Source organism: Schistocerca piceifrons, unplaced genomic scaffold, assembly GCF_021461385.2.
Source record: "Schistocerca piceifrons isolate TAMUIC-IGC-003096 unplaced genomic scaffold, iqSchPice1.1 HiC_scaffold_572, whole genome shotgun sequence".
Lineage (NCBI taxonomy): Eukaryota > Metazoa > Arthropoda > Insecta > Orthoptera > Acrididae > Schistocerca > Schistocerca piceifrons.
The window spans coordinates 24,166-44,156 of record NW_025728813.1 but is presented as its reverse complement, the minus strand read 5'-3'; the positions used below and the strand labels follow the sequence as shown (position 1 = coordinate 44,156).

Sequence of the window (19,991 nt, the reverse complement as noted above, 5' to 3'; positions counted from 1 at the left end):
TGCAACAGCTGCAGCAGCACCGCAATCAACTGGGCCGGCAGTGCACGTGTAGCAACAGAACACGTTATCCAGGAAGTACAGTGTCTCTACGTCTAATATTGGGTACGGTATTTACCCAGTTTCCAGGACAAGCGGTGCACCCGTGCCTCGGTAGCGCAGTAGGCAGCGCGTAAGTCTCATAATCTTAAGGTCGTGAGTTCGATCCTCACCCGGGGCATTTAATTTTCTGTGACTGATGGTGGTGCTGTTGCTAGGGCGCCAACGTATTTCTTGTTTGTTATCCACAACGTTTCAACGCTTCAGCGGGAAAATGTTTACTTCCTGTTATTGCTACTTACAGCTTCCCTTTTCCTCTTCTCCCAGCAGAGCATGAAGCCAAAAGCATTGCTCTGCGACGTTTGAGGTGCGCGCCTTGCCAGTCAGTATGTGCAAAGATGCTCGCAAAGAGAGAGGGGCGCCGACGCGGCACTCGACACGAAATGCGCCAAGCGACCGTACGAACGGTCGAACGAAACGTCCACATCCGGTGTGGTCTAGTGGCTAGGATACATGGCTTTCACCCAGGAGGCCCGGGTTCGATTCCCGGTACCGGAACGGAATTTTTTCCACACGAATCGTGGCAAGTTTGAGCTGTCCGAGCAGCCGTTTGCCGTCCTGCTCGCAATATAGCTACTGTTTCGTGACCGTCAGCAGAATATAGACTAGGGAAGCAGACACACGACGACCATAGAAAAGGTGTATGGCTTCATGCCACCTGTTTCCAGCGTAGGGCTGAGCAACTGCATCTGCCGAGGCCCGTTAGCTCAGTTGGTTAGAGCGTCGTGCTAATAACGCGAAGGTCGTGGGTTCGATCCCCCCACGGGCCACTACTCTTTTACTACTACGAAAAGGCAGCGCCGATTTCAGCTGGCGAGTGTGATGACCAAAAGATCATCACCCTGCGTGGAAGTTGACAGAGGATCCGAACCCGACTCGTCGGGAAGCGCTACAGCATTCACTCGGCAATGGCCATAATATCTTGAATACACTGGTTCTCAACCGATAAAGAGAAAATGAAAGAAAATGTCCGATTGCCGATGCGTAACAACTTTGGCCCTTGTCAGTACTTGGGCGGGTGAGCGCATGGGAACACAGGGCACTATTTGCACTTTTACTTCCTATTTTTGTTTCTCCTTTGTTTTCGGAGCTACAGCCCGATTCGGTCAGGGAGACGCCACCGTGAAATGAAGGGGGCGTGCTGTGTGTCCATCGCCTCGCCTCTCCTTACCTCTCTCAGTCGTTTCTCGTGCTTGTCGTTTTGATAAAGGCCGATTTGAGAGCGTCAGCTCTCGCGTCAGCTGAGCAAAGTCGAGACAAGTCGAGACACGAGACAAGTCGAGACACACTAAGGGCTGGTATGCAGCGAGTAAGAGGGCGAAAAAACAATAATTTAAGAGCGCGTGGCAAAAGTACTCATACGCGAAATTAAAAGCCTGCTGCGGTGGCCGGGAATCGAACGCGGATCAACTGCTTGGAAGGCAACTATGCTGACCATTACACCACCACCGCACAAGCGAGCGCCGCGCGTCCGCGCTGTGTCGGCTTCCCGCCAGTCGGCAGCGGCCGAAGGTGATCGTACCTGGCAGGCGCATTTCGAGGCAGGCTAGGGGAGCACATCCAGACGCATTCGGACAGCGTATCCGCGCACATTTCGCATCCTTTGGCAAGAGTTGGGCGCCGGCGACGCAAGAGTACGCAGAGGACCGCGTTCTGGCGGCATTTTTAAGCAGTGCAGTGCAGGATTCAGCGTCTGCAGCATCTTTCCCACAGAATGCTACGGCGCTTGACGGCAGTCCCACTTTCCCTTGAGACATCTGCTCGGGAAGCAGCGTCAAGTTACCGCTGGCCCCAGCATCGGTGGTTCAGTGGTAGAATGCTCGCCTGCCACGCGGGCGGCCCGGGTTCGATTCCCGGCCGATGCATCATTTTGCTTTTCCCGCGATGATGCTGCCGCGTGGCTTGAGCGCTTGAGATGCACGATCCACAAGAATGTGTAGCTGGATTTCCCTTGAGAAGGACCGAGAACGCAGCACTCGCGGGTCCCCACTAGGACGCTCGCATCATGTTCTACAGACTAGCGTCGGCCTGGCCTCACAAGTTGCTGGGTCCGGGTGCCTCCGAGGCTCTGAACTTTAACGACAAGGAGTGCTGCCTATCGTTGCAACAGCTGCAGCAGCACCGCAATCAACTGGGCCGGCAGTGCACGTGTAGCAACAGAACACGTTATCCAGGAAGTACAGTGTCTCTACGTCTAATATTGGGTACGGTATTTACCCAGTTTCCAGGACAAGCGGTGCACCCGTGCCTCGGTAGCGCAGTAGGCAGCGCGTAAGTCTCATAATCTTAAGGTCGTGAGTTCGATCCTCACCCGGGGCATTTAATTTTCTGTGACTGATGGTGGTGCTGTTGCTAGGGCGCCAACGTATTTCTTGTTTGTTATCCACAACGTTTCAACGCTTCAGCGGGAAAATGTTTACTTCCTGTTATTGCTACTTACAGCTTCCCTTTTCCTCTTCTCCCAGCAGAGCATGAAGCCAAAAGCATTGCTCTGCGACGTTTGAGGTGCGCGCCTTGCCAGTCAGTATGTGCAAAGATGCTCGCAAAGAGAGAGGGGCGCCGACGCGGCACTCGACACGAAATGCGCCAAGCGACCGTACGAACGGTCGAACGAAACGTCCACATCCGGTGTGGTCTAGTGGCTAGGATACATGGCTTTCACCCAGGAGGCCCGGGTTCGATTCCCGGTACCGGAACGGAATTTTTTCCACACGAATCGTGGCAAGTTTGAGCTGTCCGAGCAGCCGTTTGCCGTCCTGCTCGCAATATAGCTACTGTTTCGTGACCGTCAGCAGAATATAGACTAGGGAAGCAGACACACGACGACCATAGAAAAGGTGTATGGCTTCATGCCACCTGTTTCCAGCGTAGGGCTGAGCAACTGCATCTGCCGAGGCCCGTTAGCTCAGTTGGTTAGAGCGTCGTGCTAATAACGCGAAGGTCGTGGGTTCGATCCCCCCACGGGCCACTACTCTTTTACTACTACGAAAAGGCAGCGCCGATTTCAGCTGGCGAGTGTGATGACCAAAAGATCATCACCCTGCGTGGAAGTTGACAGAGGATCCGAACCCGACTCGTCGGGAAGCGCTACAGCATTCACTCGGCAATGGCCATAATATCTTGAATACACTGGTTCTCAACCGATAAAGAGAAAATGAAAGAAAATGTCCGATTGCCGATGCGTAACAACTTTGGCCCTTGTCAGTACTTGGGCGGGTGAGCGCATGGGAACACAGGGCACTATTTGCACTTTTACTTCCTATTTTTGTTTCTCCTTTGTTTTCGGAGCTACAGCCCGATTCGGTCAGGGAGACGCCACCGTGAAATGAAGGGGGCGTGCTGTGTGTCCATCGCCTCGCCTCTCCTTACCTCTCTCAGTCGTTTCTCGTGCTTGTCGTTTTGATAAAGGCCGATTTGAGAGCGTCAGCTCTCGCGTCAGCTGAGCAAAGTCGAGACAAGTCGAGACACGAGACAAGTCGAGACACACTAAGGGCTGGTATGCAGCGAGTAAGAGGGCGAAAAAACAATAATTTAAGAGCGCGTGGCAAAAGTACTCATACGCGAAATTAAAAGCCTGCTGCGGTGGCCGGGAATCGAACGCGGATCAACTGCTTGGAAGGCAACTATGCTGACCATTACACCACCACCGCACAAGCGAGCGCCGCGCGTCCGCGCTGTGTCGGCTTCCCGCCAGTCGGCAGCGGCCGAAGGTGATCGTACCTGGCAGGCGCATTTCGAGGCAGGCTAGGGGAGCACATCCAGACGCATTCGGACAGCGTATCCGCGCACATTTCGCATCCTTTGGCAAGAGTTGGGCGCCGGCGACGCAAGAGTACGCAGAGGACCGCGTTCTGGCGGCATTTTTAAGCAGTGCAGTGCAGGATTCAGCGTCTGCAGCATCTTTCCCACAGAATGCTACGGCGCTTGACGGCAGTCCCACTTTCCCTTGAGACATCTGCTCGGGAAGCAGCGTCAAGTTACCGCTGGCCCCAGCATCGGTGGTTCAGTGGTAGAATGCTCGCCTGCCACGCGGGCGGCCCGGGTTCGATTCCCGGCCGATGCATCATTTTGCTTTTCCCGCGATGATGCTGCCGCGTGGCTTGAGCGCTTGAGATGCACGATCCACAAGAATGTGTAGCTGGATTTCCCTTGAGAAGGACCGAGAACGCAGCACTCGCGGGTCCCCACTAGGACGCTCGCATCATGTTCTACAGACTAGCGTCGGCCTGGCCTCACAAGTTGCTGGGTCCGGGTGCCTCCGAGGCTCTGAACTTTAACGACAAGGAGTGCTGCCTATCGTTGCAACAGCTGCAGCAGCACCGCAATCAACTGGGCCGGCAGTGCACGTGTAGCAACAGAACACGTTATCCAGGAAGTACAGTGTCTCTACGTCTAATATTGGGTACGGTATTTACCCAGTTTCCAGGACAAGCGGTGCACCCGTGCCTCGGTAGCGCAGTAGGCAGCGCGTAAGTCTCATAATCTTAAGGTCGTGAGTTCGATCCTCACCCGGGGCATTTAATTTTCTGTGACTGATGGTGGTGCTGTTGCTAGGGCGCCAACGTATTTCTTGTTTGTTATCCACAACGTTTCAACGCTTCAGCGGGAAAATGTTTACTTCCTGTTATTGCTACTTACAGCTTCCCTTTTCCTCTTCTCCCAGCAGAGCATGAAGCCAAAAGCATTGCTCTGCGACGTTTGAGGTGCGCGCCTTGCCAGTCAGTATGTGCAAAGATGCTCGCAAAGAGAGAGGGGCGCCGACGCGGCACTCGACACGAAATGCGCCAAGCGACCGTACGAACGGTCGAACGAAACGTCCACATCCGGTGTGGTCTAGTGGCTAGGATACATGGCTTTCACCCAGGAGGCCCGGGTTCGATTCCCGGTACCGGAACGGAATTTTTTCCACACGAATCGTGGCAAGTTTGAGCTGTCCGAGCAGCCGTTTGCCGTCCTGCTCGCAATATAGCTACTGTTTCGTGACCGTCAGCAGAATATAGACTAGGGAAGCAGACACACGACGACCATAGAAAAGGTGTATGGCTTCATGCCACCTGTTTCCAGCGTAGGGCTGAGCAACTGCATCTGCCGAGGCCCGTTAGCTCAGTTGGTTAGAGCGTCGTGCTAATAACGCGAAGGTCGTGGGTTCGATCCCCCCACGGGCCACTACTCTTTTACTACTACGAAAAGGCAGCGCCGATTTCAGCTGGCGAGTGTGATGACCAAAAGATCATCACCCTGCGTGGAAGTTGACAGAGGATCCGAACCCGACTCGTCGGGAAGCGCTACAGCATTCACTCGGCAATGGCCATAATATCTTGAATACACTGGTTCTCAACCGATAAAGAGAAAATGAAAGAAAATGTCCGATTGCCGATGCGTAACAACTTTGGCCCTTGTCAGTACTTGGGCGGGTGAGCGCATGGGAACACAGGGCACTATTTGCACTTTTACTTCCTATTTTTGTTTCTCCTTTGTTTTCGGAGCTACAGCCCGATTCGGTCAGGGAGACGCCACCGTGAAATGAAGGGGGCGTGCTGTGTGTCCATCGCCTCGCCTCTCCTTACCTCTCTCAGTCGTTTCTCGTGCTTGTCGTTTTGATAAAGGCCGATTTGAGAGCGTCAGCTCTCGCGTCAGCTGAGCAAAGTCGAGATAAGTCGAGACACGAGACAAGTCGAGACACACTAAGGGCTGGTATGCAGCGAGTAAGAGGGCGAAAAAACAATAATTTAAGAGCGCGTGGCAAAAGTACTCATACGCGAAATTAAAAGCCTGCTGCGGTGGCCGGGAATCGAACGCGGATCAACTGCTTGGAAGGCAACTATGCTGACCATTACACCACCACCGCACAAGCGAGCGCCGCGCGTCCGCGCTGTGTCGGCTTCCCGCCAGTCGGCAGCGGCCGAAGGTGATCGTACCTGGCAGGCGCATTTCGAGGCAGGCTAGGGGAGCACATCCAGACGCATTCGGACAGCGTATCCGCGCACATTTCGCATCCTTTGGCAAGAGTTGGGCGCCGGCGACGCAAGAGTACGCAGAGGACCGCGTTCTGGCGGCATTTTTAAGCAGTGCAGTGCAGGATTCAGCGTCTGCAGCATCTTTCCCACAGAATGCTACGGCGCTTGACGGCAGTCCCACTTTCCCTTGAGACATCTGCTCGGGAAGCAGCGTCAAGTTACCGCTGGCCCCAGCATCGGTGGTTCAGTGGTAGAATGCTCGCCTGCCACGCGGGCGGCCCGGGTTCGATTCCCGGCCGATGCATCATTTTGCTTTTCCCGCGATGATGCTGCCGCGTGGCTTGAGCGCTTGAGATGCACGATCCACAAGAATGTGTAGCTGGATTTCCCTTGAGAAGGACCGAGAACGCAGCACTCGCGGGTCCCCACTAGGACGCTCGCATCATGTTCTACAGACTAGCGTCGGCCTGGCCTCACAAGTTGCTGGGTCCGGGTGCCTCCGAGGCTCTGAACTTTAACGACAAGGAGTGCTGCCTATCGTTGCAACAGCTGCAGCAGCACCGCAATCAACTGGGCCGGCAGTGCACGTGTAGCAACAGAACACGTTATCCAGGAAGTACAGTGTCTCTACGTCTAATATTGGGTACGGTATTTACCCAGTTTCCAGGACAAGCGGTGCACCCGTGCCTCGGTAGCGCAGTAGGCAGCGCGTAAGTCTCATAATCTTAAGGTCGTGAGTTCGATCCTCACCCGGGGCATTTAATTTTCTGTGACTGATGGTGGTGCTGTTGCTAGGGCGCCAACGTATTTCTTGTTTGTTATCCACAACGTTTCAACGCTTCAGCGGGAAAATGTTTACTTCCTGTTATTGCTACTTACAGCTTCCCTTTTCCTCTTCTCCCAGCAGAGCATGAAGCCAAAAGCATTGCTCTGCGACGTTTGAGGTGCGCGCCTTGCCAGTCAGTATGTGCAAAGATGCTCGCAAAGAGAGAGGGGCGCCGACGCGGCACTCGACACGAAATGCGCCAAGCGACCGTACGAACGGTCGAACGAAACGTCCACATCCGGTGTGGTCTAGTGGCTAGGATACATGGCTTTCACCCAGGAGGCCCGGGTTCGATTCCCGGTACCGGAACGGAATTTTTTCCACACGAATCGTGGCAAGTTTGAGCTGTCCGAGCAGCCGTTTGCCGTCCTGCTCGCAATATAGCTACTGTTTCGTGACCGTCAGCAGAATATAGACTAGGGAAGCAGACACACGACGACCATAGAAAAGGTGTATGGCTTCATGCCACCTGTTTCCAGCGTAGGGCTGAGCAACTGCATCTGCCGAGGCCCGTTAGCTCAGTTGGTTAGAGCGTCGTGCTAATAACGCGAAGGTCGTGGGTTCGATCCCCCCACGGGCCACTACTCTTTTACTACTACGAAAAGGCAGCGCCGATTTCAGCTGGCGAGTGTGATGACCAAAAGATCATCACCCTGCGTGGAAGTTGACAGAGGATCCGAACCCGACTCGTCGGGAAGCGCTACAGCATTCACTCGGCAATGGCCATAATATCTTGAATACACTGGTTCTCAACCGATAAAGAGAAAATGAAAGAAAATGTCCGATTGCCGATGCGTAACAACTTTGGCCCTTGTCAGTACTTGGGCGGGTGAGCGCATGGGAACACAGGGCACTATTTGCACTTTTACTTCCTATTTTTGTTTCTCCTTTGTTTTCGGAGCTACAGCCCGATTCGGTCAGGGAGACGCCACCGTGAAATGAAGGGGGCGTGCTGTGTGTCCATCGCCTCGCCTCTCCTTACCTCTCTCAGTCGTTTCTCGTGCTTGTCGTTTTGATAAAGGCCGATTTGAGAGCGTCAGCTCTCGCGTCAGCTGAGCAAAGTCGAGACAAGTCGAGACACGAGACAAGTCGAGACACACTAAGGGCTGGTATGCAGCGAGTAAGAGGGCGAAAAAACAATAATTTAAGAGCGCGTGGCAAAAGTACTCATACGCGAAATTAAAAGCCTGCTGCGGTGGCCGGGAATCGAACGCGGATCAACTGCTTGGAAGGCAACTATGCTGACCATTACACCACCACCGCACAAGCGAGCGCCGCGCGTCCGCGCTGTGTCGGCTTCCCGCCAGTCGGCAGCGGCCGAAGGTGATCGTACCTGGCAGGCGCATTTCGAGGCAGGCTAGGGGAGCACATCCAGACGCATTCGGACAGCGTATCCGCGCACATTTCGCATCCTTTGGCAAGAGTTGGGCGCCGGCGACGCAAGAGTACGCAGAGGACCGCGTTCTGGCGGCATTTTTAAGCAGTGCAGTGCAGGATTCAGCGTCTGCAGCATCTTTCCCACAGAATGCTACGGCGCTTGACGGCAGTCCCACTTTCCCTTGAGACATCTGCTCGGGAAGCAGCGTCAAGTTACCGCTGGCCCCAGCATCGGTGGTTCAGTGGTAGAATGCTCGCCTGCCACGCGGGCGGCCCGGGTTCGATTCCCGGCCGATGCATCATTTTGCTTTTCCCGCGATGATGCTGCCGCGTGGCTTGAGCGCTTGAGATGCACGATCCACAAGAATGTGTAGCTGGATTTCCCTTGAGAAGGACCGAGAACGCAGCACTCGCGGGTCCCCACTAGGACGCTCGCATCATGTTCTACAGACTAGCGTCGGCCTGGCCTCACAAGTTGCTGGGTCCGGGTGCCTCCGAGGCTCTGAACTTTAACGACAAGGAGTGCTGCCTATCGTTGCAACAGCTGCAGCAGCACCGCAATCAACTGGGCCGGCAGTGCACGTGTAGCAACAGAACACGTTATCCAGGAAGTACAGTGTCTCTACGTCTAATATTGGGTACGGTATTTACCCAGTTTCCAGGACAAGCGGTGCACCCGTGCCTCGGTAGCGCAGTAGGCAGCGCGTAAGTCTCATAATCTTAAGGTCGTGAGTTCGATCCTCACCCGGGGCATTTAATTTTCTGTGACTGATGGTGGTGCTGTTGCTAGGGCGCCAACGTATTTCTTGTTTGTTATCCACAACGTTTCAACGCTTCAGCGGGAAAATGTTTACTTCCTGTTATTGCTACTTACAGCTTCCCTTTTCCTCTTCTCCCAGCAGAGCATGAAGCCAAAAGCATTGCTCTGCGACGTTTGAGGTGCGCGCCTTGCCAGTCAGTATGTGCAAAGATGCTCGCAAAGAGAGAGGGGCGCCGACGCGGCACTCGACACGAAATGCGCCAAGCGACCGTACGAACGGTCGAACGAAACGTCCACATCCGGTGTGGTCTAGTGGCTAGGATACATGGCTTTCACCCAGGAGGCCCGGGTTCGATTCCCGGTACCGGAACGGAATTTTTTCCACACGAATCGTGGCAAGTTTGAGCTGTCCGAGCAGCCGTTTGCCGTCCTGCTCGCAATATAGCTACTGTTTCGTGACCGTCAGCAGAATATAGACTAGGGAAGCAGACACACGACGACCATAGAAAAGGTGTATGGCTTCATGCCACCTGTTTCCAGCGTAGGGCTGAGCAACTGCATCTGCCGAGGCCCGTTAGCTCAGTTGGTTAGAGCGTCGTGCTAATAACGCGAAGGTCGTGGGTTCGATCCCCCCACGGGCCACTACTCTTTTACTACTACGAAAAGGCAGCGCCGATTTCAGCTGGCGAGTGTGATGACCAAAAGATCATCACCCTGCGTGGAAGTTGACAGAGGATCCGAACCCGACTCGTCGGGAAGCGCTACAGCATTCACTCGGCAATGGCCATAATATCTTGAATACACTGGTTCTCAACCGATAAAGAGAAAATGAAAGAAAATGTCCGATTGCCGATGCGTAACAACTTTGGCCCTTGTCAGTACTTGGGCGGGTGAGCGCATGGGAACACAGGGCACTATTTGCACTTTTATTTCCTATTTTTGTTTCTCCTTTGTTTTCGGAGCTACAGCCCGATTCGGTCAGGGAGACGCCACCGTGAAATGAAGGGGGCGTGCTGTGTGTCCATCGCCTCGCCTCTCCTTACCTCTCTCAGTCGTTTCTCGTGCTTGTCGTTTTGATAAAGGCCGATTTGAGAGCGTCAGCTCTCGCGTCAGCTGAGCAAAGTCGAGACAAGTCGAGACACGAGACAAGTCGAGACACACTAAGGGCTGGTATGCAGCGAGTAAGAGGGCGAAAAAACAATAATTTAAGAGCGCGTGGCAAAAGTACTCATACGCGAAATTAAAAGCCTGCTGCGGTGGCCGGGAATCGAACGCGGATCAACTGCTTGGAAGGCAACTATGCTGACCATTACACCACCACCGCACAAGCGAGCGCCGCGCGTCCGCGCTGTGTCGGCTTCCCGCCAGTCGGCAGCGGCCGAAGGTGATCGTACCTGGCAGGCGCATTTCGAGGCAGGCTAGGGGAGCACATCCAGACGCATTCGGACAGCGTATCCGCGCACATTTCGCATCCTTTGGCAAGAGTTGGGCGCCGGCGACGCAAGAGTACGCAGAGGACCGCGTTCTGGCGGCATTTTTAAGCAGTGCAGTGCAGGATTCAGCGTCTGCAGCATCTTTCCCACAGAATGCTACGGCGCTTGACGGCAGTCCCACTTTCCCTTGAGACATCTGCTCGGGAAGCAGCGTCAAGTTACCGCTGGCCCCAGCATCGGTGGTTCAGTGGTCTGCAGATCGAGAGGTCCCCGGTTCAATCCCGGGTGCCCCCTTCATTTTTCAGTATCTCGAAAAAACAAATGACGATTGTCGCGGTGAGTTGCAAATACATGTTTGAGATGCACCCTGCACGCCAAAAAAAAAAAAAAAAAAAAAAAAAAAAAGTGGTAGAATGCTCGCCTGCCACGCGGGCGGCCCGGGTTCGATTCCCGGCCGATGCATCATTTTGCTTTTCCCGCGATGATGCTGCCGCGTGGCTTGAGCGCTTGAGATGCACGATCCACAAGAATGTGTAGCTGGATTTCCCTTGAGAAGGACCGAGAACGCAGCACTCGCGGGTCCCCACTAGGACGCTCGCATCATGTTCTACAGACTAGCGTCGGCCTGGCCTCACAAGTTGCTGGGTCCGGGTGCCTCCGAGGCTCTGAACTTTAACGACAAGGAGTGCTGCCTATCGTTGCAACAGCTGCAGCAGCACCGCAATCAACTGGGCCGGCAGTGCACGTGTAGCAACAGAACACGTTATCCAGGAAGTACAGTGTCTCTACGTCTAATATTGGGTACGGTATTTACCCAGTTTCCAGGACAAGCGGTGCACCCGTGCCTCGGTAGCGCAGTAGGCAGCGCGTAAGTCTCATAATCTTAAGGTCGTGAGTTCGATCCTCACCCGGGGCATTTAATTTTCTGTGACTGATGGTGGTGCTGTTGCTAGGGCGCCAACGTATTTCTTGTTTGTTATCCACAACGTTTCAACGCTTCAGCGGGAAAATGTTTACTTCCTGTTATTGCTACTTACAGCTTCCCTTTTCCTCTTCTCCCAGCAGAGCATGAAGCCAAAAGCATTGCTCTGCGACGTTTGAGGTGCGCGCCTTGCCAGTCAGTATGTGCAAAGATGCTCGCAAAGAGAGAGGGGCGCCGACGCGGCACTCGACACGAAATGCGCCAAGCGACCGTACGAACGGTCGAACGAAACGTCCACATCCGGTGTGGTCTAGTGGCTAGGATACATGGCTTTCACCCAGGAGGCCCGGGTTCGATTCCCGGTACCGGAACGGAATTTTTTCCACACGAATCGTGGCAAGTTTGAGCTGTCCGAGCAGCCGTTTGCCGTCCTGCTCGCAATATAGCTACTGTTTCGTGACCGTCAGCAGAATATAGACTAGGGAAGCAGACACACGACGACCATAGAAAAGGTGTATGGCTTCATGCCACCTGTTTCCAGCGTAGGGCTGAGCAACTGCATCTGCCGAGGCCCGTTAGCTCAGTTGGTTAGAGCGTCGTGCTAATAACGCGAAGGTCGTGGGTTCGATCCCCCCACGGGCCACTACTCTTTTACTACTACGAAAAGGCAGCGCCGATTTCAGCTGGCGAGTGTGATGACCAAAAGATCATCACCCTGCGTGGAAGTTGACAGAGGATCCGAACCCGACTCGTCGGGAAGCGCTACAGCATTCACTCGGCAATGGCCATAATATCTTGAATACACTGGTTCTCAACCGATAAAGAGAAAATGAAAGAAAATGTCCGATTGCCGATGCGTAACAACTTTGGCCCTTGTCAGTACTTGGGCGGGTGAGCGCATGGGAACACAGGGCACTATTTGCACTTTTACTTCCTATTTTTGTTTCTCCTTTGTTTTCGGAGCTACAGCCCGATTCGGTCAGGGAGACGCCACCGTGAAATGAAGGGGGCGTGCTGTGTGTCCATCGCCTCGCCTCTCCTTACCTCTCTCAGTCGTTTCTCGTGCTTGTCGTTTTGATAAAGGCCGATTTGAGAGCGTCAGCTCTCGCGTCAGCTGAGCAAAGTCGAGACAAGTCGAGACACGAGACAAGTCGAGACACACTAAGGGCTGGTATGCAGCGAGTAAGAGGGCGAAAAAACAATAATTTAAGAGCGCGTGGCAAAAGTACTCATACGCGAAATTAAAAGCCTGCTGCGGTGGCCGGGAATCGAACGCGGATCAACTGCTTGGAAGGCAACTATGCTGACCATTACACCACCACCGCACAAGCGAGCGCCGCGCGTCCGCGCTGTGTCGGCTTCCCGCCAGTCGGCAGCGGCCGAAGGTGATCGTACCTGGCAGGCGCATTTCGAGGCAGGCTAGGGGAGCACATCCAGACGCATTCGGACAGCGTATCCGCGCACATTTCGCATCCTTTGGCAAGAGTTGGGCGCCGGCGACGCAAGAGTACGCAGAGGACCGCGTTCTGGCGGCATTTTTAAGCAGTGCAGTGCAGGATTCAGCGTCTGCAGCATCTTTCCCACAGAATGCTACGGCGCTTGACGGCAGTCCCACTTTCCCTTGAGACATCTGCTCGGGAAGCAGCGTCAAGTTACCGCTGGCCCCAGCATCGGTGGTTCAGTGGTAGAATGCTCGCCTGCCACGCGGGCGGCCCGGGTTCGATTCCCGGCCGATGCATCATTTTGCTTTTCCCGCGATGATGCTGCCGCGTGGCTTGAGCGCTTGAGATGCACGATCCACAAGAATGTGTAGCTGGATTTCCCTTGAGAAGGACCGAGAACGCAGCACTCGCGGGTCCCCACTAGGACGCTCGCATCATGTTCTACAGACTAGCGTCGGCCTGGCCTCACAAGTTGCTGGGTCCGGGTGCCTCCGAGGCTCTGAACTTTAACGACAAGGAGTGCTGCCTATCGTTGCAACAGCTGCAGCAGCACCGCAATCAACTGGGCCGGCAGTGCACGTGTAGCAACAGAACACGTTATCCAGGAAGTACAGTGTCTCTACGTCTAATATTGGGTACGGTATTTACCCAGTTTCCAGGACAAGCGGTGCACCCGTGCCTCGGTAGCGCAGTAGGCAGCGCGTAAGTCTCATAATCTTAAGGTCGTGAGTTCGATCCTCACCCGGGGCATTTAATTTTCTGTGACTGATGGTGGTGCTGTTGCTAGGGCGCCAACGTATTTCTTGTTTGTTATCCACAACGTTTCAACGCTTCAGCGGGAAAATGTTTACTTCCTGTTATTGCTACTTACAGCTTCCCTTTTCCTCTTCTCCCAGCAGAGCATGAAGCCAAAAGCATTGCTCTGCGACGTTTGAGGTGCGCGCCTTGCCAGTCAGTATGTGCAAAGATGCTCGCAAAGAGAGAGGGGCGCCGACGCGGCACTCGACACGAAATGCGCCAAGCGACCGTACGAACGGTCGAACGAAACGTCCACATCCGGTGTGGTCTAGTGGCTAGGATACATGGCTTTCACCCAGGAGGCCCGGGTTCGATTCCCGGTACCGGAACGGAATTTTTTCCACACGAATCGTGGCAAGTTTGAGCTGTCCGAGCAGCCGTTTGCCGTCCTGCTCGCAATATAGCTACTGTTTCGTGACCGTCAGCAGAATATAGACTAGGGAAGCAGACACACGACGACCATAGAAAAGGTGTATGGCTTCATGCCACCTGTTTCCAGCGTAGGGCTGAGCAACTGCATCTGCCGAGGCCCGTTAGCTCAGTTGGTTAGAGCGTCGTGCTAATAACGCGAAGGTCGTGGGTTCGATCCCCCCACGGGCCACTACTCTTTTACTACTACGAAAAGGCAGCGCCGATTTCAGCTGGCAAGTGTGATGACCAAAAGATCATCACCCTGCGTGGAAGTTGACAGAGGATCCGAACCCGACTCGTCGGGAAGCGCTACAGCATTCACTCGGCAATGGCCATAATATCTTGAATACACTGGTTCTCAACCGATAAAGAGAAAATGAAAGAAAATGTCCGATTGCCGATGCGTAACAACTTTGGCCCTTGTCAGTACTTGGGCGGGTGAGCGCATGGGAACACAGGGCACTATTTGCACTTTTACTTCCTATTTTTGTTTCTCCTTTGTTTTCGGAGCTACAGCCCGATTCGGTCAGGGAGACGCCACCGTGAAATGAAGGGGGCGTGCTGTGTGTCCATCGCCTCGCCTCTCCTTACCTCTCTCAGTCGTTTCTCGTGCTTGTCGTTTTGATAAAGGCCGATTTGAGAGCGTCAGCTCTCGCGTCAGCTGAGCAAAGTCGAGACAAGTCGAGACACGAGACAAGTCGAGACACACTAAGGGCTGGTATGCAGCGAGTAAGAGGGCGAAAAAACAATAATTTAAGAGCGCGTGGCAAAAGTACTCATACGCGAAATTAAAAGCCTGCTGCGGTGGCCGGGAATCGAACGCGGATCAACTGCTTGGAAGGCAACTATGCTGACCATTACACCACCACCGCACAAGCGAGCGCCGCGCGTCCGCGCTGTGTCGGCTTCCCGCCAGTCGGCAGCGGCCGAAGGTGATCGTACCTGGCAGGCGCATTTCGAGGCAGGCTAGGGGAGCACATCCAGACGCATTCGGACAGCGTATCCGCGCACATTTCGCATCCTTTGGCAAGAGTTGGGCGCCGGCGACGCAAGAGTACGCAGAGGACCGCGTTCTGGCGGCATTTTTAAGCAGTGCAGTGCAGGATTCAGCGTCTGCAGCATCTTTCCCACAGAATGCTACGGCGCTTGACGGCAGTCCCACTTTCCCTTGAGACATCTGCTCGGGAAGCAGCGTCAAGTTACCGCTGGCCCCAGCATCGGTGGTTCAGTGGTAGAATGCTCGCCTGCCACGCGGGCGGCCCGGGTTCGATTCCCGGCCGATGCATCATTTTGCTTTTCCCGCGATGATGCTGCCGCGTGGCTTGAGCGCTTGAGATGCACGATCCACAAGAATGTGTAGCTGGATTTCCCTTGAGAAGGACCGAGAACGCAGCACTCGCGGGTCCCCACTAGGACGCTCGCATCATGTTCTACAGACTAGCGTCGGCCTGGCCTCACAAGTTGCTGGGTCCGGGTGCCTCCGAGGCTCTGAACTTTAACGACAAGGAGTGCTGCCTATCGTTGCAACAGCTGCAGCAGCACCGCAATCAACTGGGCCGGCAGTGCACGTGTAGCAACAGAACACGTTATCCAGGAAGTACAGTGTCTCTACGTCTAATATTGGGTACGGTATTTACCCAGTTTCCAGGACAAGCGGTGCACCCGTGCCTCGGTAGCGCAGTAGGCAGCGCGTAAGTCTCATAATCTTAAGGTCGTGAGTTCGATCCTCACCCGGGGCATTTAATTTTCTGTGACTGATGGTGGTGCTGTTGCTAGGGCGCCAACGTATTTCTTGTTTGTTATCCACAACGTTTCAACGCTTCAGCGGGAAAATGTTTACTTCCTGTTATTGCTACTTACAGCTTCCCTTTTCCTCTTCTCCCAGCAGAGCATGAAGCCAAAAGCATTGCTCTGCGACGTTTGAGGTGCGCGCCTTGCCAGTCAGTATGTGCAAAGATGCTCGCAAAGAGAGAGGGGCGCCGACGCGGCACTCGACACGAAATGCGCCAAGCGACCGTACGAACGGTCGAACGAAACGTCCACATCCGGTGTGGTCTAGTGGCAGAGTTCCGCTTTAGACGCCGTGCAGTGTGGACGTGCCTAGTCTTCCGCTCCGCCGTAGCGTTACGTATAGTGGACTATCGTTTTTGTTTACGTGTTGTGTTGCAACTTCTGTGAGTGTTTCTCCGTCGTTGTTTCGTACCTTGTGTTTTTTTTTCTGTCCTTATTTCAGTGTTTTTTGTGTAGCGGTTTCGACCGCATATTTTGAAAATGTCGTCCCAGGTTATTCTTCGTCAGGCTACAGTTAGTTTTGCTTTTGACAAGTCAACCCGCCATGTGCAACCTAGTTCTCTTGAGATTCATGATTGGTTGGTAGATACCTTTGGTGTTCATTCGGATCAGGTGCACACTGCTTATTTTGATACCGAACTGTATGTTTTCTTTGTTAAGTTTATGGACCCACTTCAGGTTGATAAAATTCTTTCTAAATATGGTCATCAAGTTCTCTTTCGGCATCGGGATGATTCTGTAAGTACCGTGCTGCTTTCCAATGCTTCCATCACGTATACCAATGTTCGTGTTTACAACCTTCCACCGGAGGTGGATAATGTCTATCTTAAGGAGGGTCTACAGAAGTATGGTGATGTAAAGAGCATTCGCCTTGAACGCTGGTCAAGCCAACATCGCCTGCAATGTTACAGTGGTATTCGTTCAGTCGAAATGCACGTTAAGCAGAATATTCCATCTCACCTGCAGATCGGTGGATATCGTGTCCATGTAACATATAGTGGTCAGGTTGGCACCTGTTTTTTGTGCAATGAAAGTGGTCACGTGCGTACCGACTGTCCGCGGAGAGTTTTTGTTTTAAAAAATTCTCTCGAACAGCGTCGCAAGTTAACGGTCGCTGACCTCGTTGCAGGTGGTTCTGCTCTTGGTGTAGCACAGTCCAGTGGTAGTAGCGCCCCGCCACAGGTTTTGCGCACCCCTGATACAGAATTTCCTCCTTTGCGTGCTAAATCTGATGTTGTTCCGTCTGTCCCTCAGGTGGGTGTGCCACTTTTGAATAATAAGAGGCGTCGCCCACACGATGGAAATAGTACGGATGAGGATCTCCCTGAGATGCCCCAGTCCGAGCGACCGGCATCCTCCGAGCCACTGTGTACTGTAGCTGCTCCCTGCCCTCCTGAGGTAGCGGTTCCGGTGGCGGCTGCTGGCGCCTCTCCGGCCTCCGACGCTGCTTCTCTCGAGTCGGGTCGTCGGTCGGGCCTGTTGGCGCCGTCTTCCGAACCGACTTCGATGTCACAACAAGTGGAGCCGCGACAACTTCCTGCTTCGCTGCCCCATACCTCTGCCAGCGGAGCTGCTCCGCTTCCTTCCAACTCTGCGGCCTCGGACCTTCCTGCTCACGTTTCGCCTCCGTGCAGTCCATGTTTGCCGGAAGCTAGTGCAGGTGTTGGCCAGTCCGTTTTGTCGGATGTTTCCCCCGCGACCCCGGATCCCGCATGTGGACCGGCGCGGGTGGTGTCGGATACAGAACTTGACCCTCCTACGTCACCGGCGGCTGAAGTTTCCTTGCCCGTCAGCCGACGCAAGTTACGCGTTCAGCCGAACGTTAATGCTGTTCGTAAAAAACCGAAACGTAAGGGATCCGCGGAACGGGGTAGCAGTCCCCCTCCCTCGGATGCCTCTGTCACCCCTGCTATGGACTGTGACGCTGGTGCGTCGGTGTAGGTGATTTGTTTTCTCGCTTTTCTCTCTATGGTTCAAGCATACACCTTTCTTACCTTAAATGTTAACCGTATTGAGTCCGACGTTCGCATTGCCTCTTTGCGGCAGTTTATTTACGACGCCTGTGCGGACGTAGTGTTTTTGCAGGAAGTGTTGTTTTCTGATCTCTCTCTACCTGGATTTCAAACTGTTTTTAATGTCGCGCCGGAATATTCAACAGGAACTGCTCTTTTCTTTCGAGAGGGCATTCCTATTACTGACATTGAATTCCTTGACTCTGGCCGTGGGATTGGTTGTCGTCTTTTTGATCTCCGCCTCGTTGTTTTGTATGCCCCCTCTGGTTCGGGTCACACTGTGGCTCGATCGCGCTTTTATAAAGAAGAGCTTATTTATCTTTTGCGCCAGAGTCCTCGGAGTCTCCTGCTCGGAGGCGATTTTAATTGTGTTTTACGCCCTGCAGACCAGTCCCCCAATTTTAATTATTGCCGTGATTTACATGACTTAGTTCGTACGATGCATCTGCGTGATGTTTGGGAACACAAATATCCAACCCTGGTGAAATATACGTTTTTTACCGCGTCCTCATGCAGTAGACTCGACAGATTCTATTTATCTGATTTTTTATGTGATAAAATTCTTTCTGTCGATGTTATTCCTACTAGTTTTTCTGACCATTGTGCTTTTACTGCAACTGTAAATCTTAGTCGCCAACCTGCAAAACTTTATCGTTCCCAGTGGATGTTAAATGTTTCCCACCTTGCCGACAGTGCTATGGATGATGTTATAAGTGGCGTGTGGGAGCGATGTCTTCGCTCTGTCCCGCGATACCGCTCCTTGCTGGTTTGGTGGACTGCGTTTGCCAAGCCCAAGATTCGTCAGACTTTGATTTTCTACTGTGCTGCTAGGACGCGTGATTTTAAGAACACGTATGAATATTACTACTCTGTCCTGCGTGAACTATATGACGCGGCGGGTACCTCTCCACTGCGGATCCATGATGTTCGTCGTATTAAAGCCAAGCTCTTGAGCCTTAAACGACGACAGATGGATGGTCTGCGAGTTAAGTCGAAACCTCACTCTCTTGTTGAAGGTGAACTGACATCCTTGTACCACCTGCTACGGCATCAGACTCGTCGTCGTCGCTCCTTCATCTCTTCTCTTACGGTGGATGATGGGCGACAGCTTAGTGCACAGGAGGAAATAGTTCGTGCTCTTCATCAGTATTACACTAGTCTCTATTCTGCCGATGATTCTGGTGAGTCTCTTTCGGATGATGTCTTTGGGGATCTAACTGCGACGATCGCGCCTGACGCGAACGGCGAATTTCTCCGGGAGTTCCAGGTAGATGATGTTTTCGATTTTATTGCTCGCTCTCCGTCCAGTAAATCGCCGGGTCCAGACGGCCTGCCTAAAGAATTTTATCTCCGTTTTTGGCCTCTTTTGGGTGGCATTTTTACGCAGATTTTAAATGAGATTGTCAGAGGGATGGATGTGCCTGCCGATTTTAAAGTAGGGAAAATTGTTTTAATTCCGAAGTCCTCTGGTCGTTTATCTGCTGCCAATCTTCGTCCGCTCACATTGCTGAATTTTGACTATAAGACAGCTGCTAGAGCGCTCAATAGCCGGCTGTCTTCTCTGCTTCGGGGTGTGATTGGTGCACATCAATGTTGTTTTCATGATAGATCTATTCTGACACCAGTAGCCGAATATCGGGATGTTGTCTCGGTTGCGGCGGTTACAAACGTACATTGTGCCTTTGCCTTCCTTGATTTTTATAAGGCTTTTGATCACGTCAGTCATGTGTTTTTAGATCGTGTTTTAGGTACAATAGGTTTTAACGCTTCATCACGTGGTGTTCTTGGCAATTTGTACAGGGGAATAACAGCTCGGGTGTCAGTCAATGGGCAGCTGACGCCGCCCATTTCTATCCGCCGCGGAGTGCCTCAGGGTAGTCCGCTCTCTATGTCTTTATTCGTTTTGTCCCTGGAACCGCTGCTTCGGACTATTGCTCTCAAGCTTCAGGGTATGTCCCTCTCTGGTGGGAAGCTCTCGGTTAAGGCATATGCGGATGATGTCGTTGTTCTCCTCCGTCAACGAGATGATATCCCGTTGTTGAAAGGGGCAGTTGATGCATACTGTCGTGTCTCTGGAGCGCGTCTCAATCAGGGTAAATGTAAGTTCCTTGATATTCGAGGATTTCGCGATGCTGACGTCCCTTGGGCCACTTTTGTCGATCGCCA

The 19,991-nt window shown here is 53.3% G+C and overlaps 35 non-coding genes across 35 annotated transcripts; 28 read left to right on the top strand and 7 right to left on the bottom strand.

Moving 5' to 3' along the window:
* The first annotated feature begins 144 nt into the window (after nt 1-144).
* On the top strand, nt 145-217 carry Trnam-cau. The gene has a single exon. It is a non-coding gene; the product is annotated as a tRNA-Met (tRNA).
* Nucleotides 218-522: 305 nt separating this feature from the next.
* On the top strand, nt 523-594 carry Trnae-uuc. Its single transcript has one exon. It is a non-coding gene; the product is annotated as a tRNA-Glu (tRNA).
* A 198-nt stretch (nt 595-792) lies between these two features.
* Trnai-aau lies at nt 793-866 on the top strand. The gene has a single exon. It is a non-coding gene; the product is annotated as a tRNA-Ile (tRNA).
* A 610-nt stretch (nt 867-1,476) lies between these two features.
* On the bottom strand, nt 1,477-1,548 carry Trnag-ucc. The gene has a single exon. It is a non-coding gene; the product is annotated as a tRNA-Gly (tRNA).
* A 342-nt stretch (nt 1,549-1,890) lies between these two features.
* On the top strand, nt 1,891-1,961 carry Trnag-gcc. The gene has a single exon. It is a non-coding gene; the product is annotated as a tRNA-Gly (tRNA).
* Nucleotides 1,962-2,342: 381 nt separating this feature from the next.
* Trnam-cau lies at nt 2,343-2,415 on the top strand. Its single transcript has one exon. It is a non-coding gene; the product is annotated as a tRNA-Met (tRNA).
* A 305-nt stretch (nt 2,416-2,720) lies between these two features.
* On the top strand, nt 2,721-2,792 carry Trnae-uuc. The gene has a single exon. It is a non-coding gene; the product is annotated as a tRNA-Glu (tRNA).
* Nucleotides 2,793-2,990: 198 nt separating this feature from the next.
* On the top strand, nt 2,991-3,064 carry Trnai-aau. Its single transcript has one exon. It is a non-coding gene; the product is annotated as a tRNA-Ile (tRNA).
* A 610-nt stretch (nt 3,065-3,674) lies between these two features.
* Trnag-ucc lies at nt 3,675-3,746 on the bottom strand. The gene has a single exon. It is a non-coding gene; the product is annotated as a tRNA-Gly (tRNA).
* A 342-nt stretch (nt 3,747-4,088) lies between these two features.
* Trnag-gcc lies at nt 4,089-4,159 on the top strand. Its single transcript has one exon. It is a non-coding gene; the product is annotated as a tRNA-Gly (tRNA).
* Nucleotides 4,160-4,540: 381 nt separating this feature from the next.
* On the top strand, nt 4,541-4,613 carry Trnam-cau. Its single transcript has one exon. It is a non-coding gene; the product is annotated as a tRNA-Met (tRNA).
* A 305-nt stretch (nt 4,614-4,918) lies between these two features.
* Trnae-uuc lies at nt 4,919-4,990 on the top strand. Its single transcript has one exon. It is a non-coding gene; the product is annotated as a tRNA-Glu (tRNA).
* Nucleotides 4,991-5,188: 198 nt separating this feature from the next.
* Nucleotides 5,189-5,262, top strand: Trnai-aau. The gene has a single exon. It is a non-coding gene; the product is annotated as a tRNA-Ile (tRNA).
* A 610-nt stretch (nt 5,263-5,872) lies between these two features.
* Nucleotides 5,873-5,944, bottom strand: Trnag-ucc. Its single transcript has one exon. It is a non-coding gene; the product is annotated as a tRNA-Gly (tRNA).
* A 342-nt stretch (nt 5,945-6,286) lies between these two features.
* Trnag-gcc lies at nt 6,287-6,357 on the top strand. Its single transcript has one exon. It is a non-coding gene; the product is annotated as a tRNA-Gly (tRNA).
* Nucleotides 6,358-6,738: 381 nt separating this feature from the next.
* Trnam-cau lies at nt 6,739-6,811 on the top strand. Its single transcript has one exon. It is a non-coding gene; the product is annotated as a tRNA-Met (tRNA).
* A 305-nt stretch (nt 6,812-7,116) lies between these two features.
* Trnae-uuc lies at nt 7,117-7,188 on the top strand. The gene has a single exon. It is a non-coding gene; the product is annotated as a tRNA-Glu (tRNA).
* A 198-nt stretch (nt 7,189-7,386) lies between these two features.
* Trnai-aau lies at nt 7,387-7,460 on the top strand. Its single transcript has one exon. It is a non-coding gene; the product is annotated as a tRNA-Ile (tRNA).
* Nucleotides 7,461-8,070: 610 nt separating this feature from the next.
* Trnag-ucc lies at nt 8,071-8,142 on the bottom strand. The gene has a single exon. It is a non-coding gene; the product is annotated as a tRNA-Gly (tRNA).
* A 342-nt stretch (nt 8,143-8,484) lies between these two features.
* On the top strand, nt 8,485-8,555 carry Trnag-gcc. Its single transcript has one exon. It is a non-coding gene; the product is annotated as a tRNA-Gly (tRNA).
* Nucleotides 8,556-8,936: 381 nt separating this feature from the next.
* Nucleotides 8,937-9,009, top strand: Trnam-cau. The gene has a single exon. It is a non-coding gene; the product is annotated as a tRNA-Met (tRNA).
* A 305-nt stretch (nt 9,010-9,314) lies between these two features.
* Trnae-uuc lies at nt 9,315-9,386 on the top strand. Its single transcript has one exon. It is a non-coding gene; the product is annotated as a tRNA-Glu (tRNA).
* Nucleotides 9,387-9,584: 198 nt separating this feature from the next.
* Nucleotides 9,585-9,658, top strand: Trnai-aau. Its single transcript has one exon. It is a non-coding gene; the product is annotated as a tRNA-Ile (tRNA).
* A 610-nt stretch (nt 9,659-10,268) lies between these two features.
* On the bottom strand, nt 10,269-10,340 carry Trnag-ucc. The gene has a single exon. It is a non-coding gene; the product is annotated as a tRNA-Gly (tRNA).
* A 952-nt stretch (nt 10,341-11,292) lies between these two features.
* On the top strand, nt 11,293-11,365 carry Trnam-cau. The gene has a single exon. It is a non-coding gene; the product is annotated as a tRNA-Met (tRNA).
* A 305-nt stretch (nt 11,366-11,670) lies between these two features.
* Trnae-uuc lies at nt 11,671-11,742 on the top strand. Its single transcript has one exon. It is a non-coding gene; the product is annotated as a tRNA-Glu (tRNA).
* A 198-nt stretch (nt 11,743-11,940) lies between these two features.
* Trnai-aau lies at nt 11,941-12,014 on the top strand. The gene has a single exon. It is a non-coding gene; the product is annotated as a tRNA-Ile (tRNA).
* Nucleotides 12,015-12,624: 610 nt separating this feature from the next.
* Trnag-ucc lies at nt 12,625-12,696 on the bottom strand. The gene has a single exon. It is a non-coding gene; the product is annotated as a tRNA-Gly (tRNA).
* A 342-nt stretch (nt 12,697-13,038) lies between these two features.
* On the top strand, nt 13,039-13,109 carry Trnag-gcc. The gene has a single exon. It is a non-coding gene; the product is annotated as a tRNA-Gly (tRNA).
* Nucleotides 13,110-13,490: 381 nt separating this feature from the next.
* Nucleotides 13,491-13,563, top strand: Trnam-cau. The gene has a single exon. It is a non-coding gene; the product is annotated as a tRNA-Met (tRNA).
* A 305-nt stretch (nt 13,564-13,868) lies between these two features.
* On the top strand, nt 13,869-13,940 carry Trnae-uuc. Its single transcript has one exon. It is a non-coding gene; the product is annotated as a tRNA-Glu (tRNA).
* Nucleotides 13,941-14,138: 198 nt separating this feature from the next.
* On the top strand, nt 14,139-14,212 carry Trnai-aau. The gene has a single exon. It is a non-coding gene; the product is annotated as a tRNA-Ile (tRNA).
* Nucleotides 14,213-14,822: 610 nt separating this feature from the next.
* Trnag-ucc lies at nt 14,823-14,894 on the bottom strand. The gene has a single exon. It is a non-coding gene; the product is annotated as a tRNA-Gly (tRNA).
* A 342-nt stretch (nt 14,895-15,236) lies between these two features.
* Trnag-gcc lies at nt 15,237-15,307 on the top strand. Its single transcript has one exon. It is a non-coding gene; the product is annotated as a tRNA-Gly (tRNA).
* Nucleotides 15,308-15,688: 381 nt separating this feature from the next.
* On the top strand, nt 15,689-15,761 carry Trnam-cau. Its single transcript has one exon. It is a non-coding gene; the product is annotated as a tRNA-Met (tRNA).
* The last annotated feature ends 4,230 nt before the right edge of the window (nt 15,762-19,991 follow it).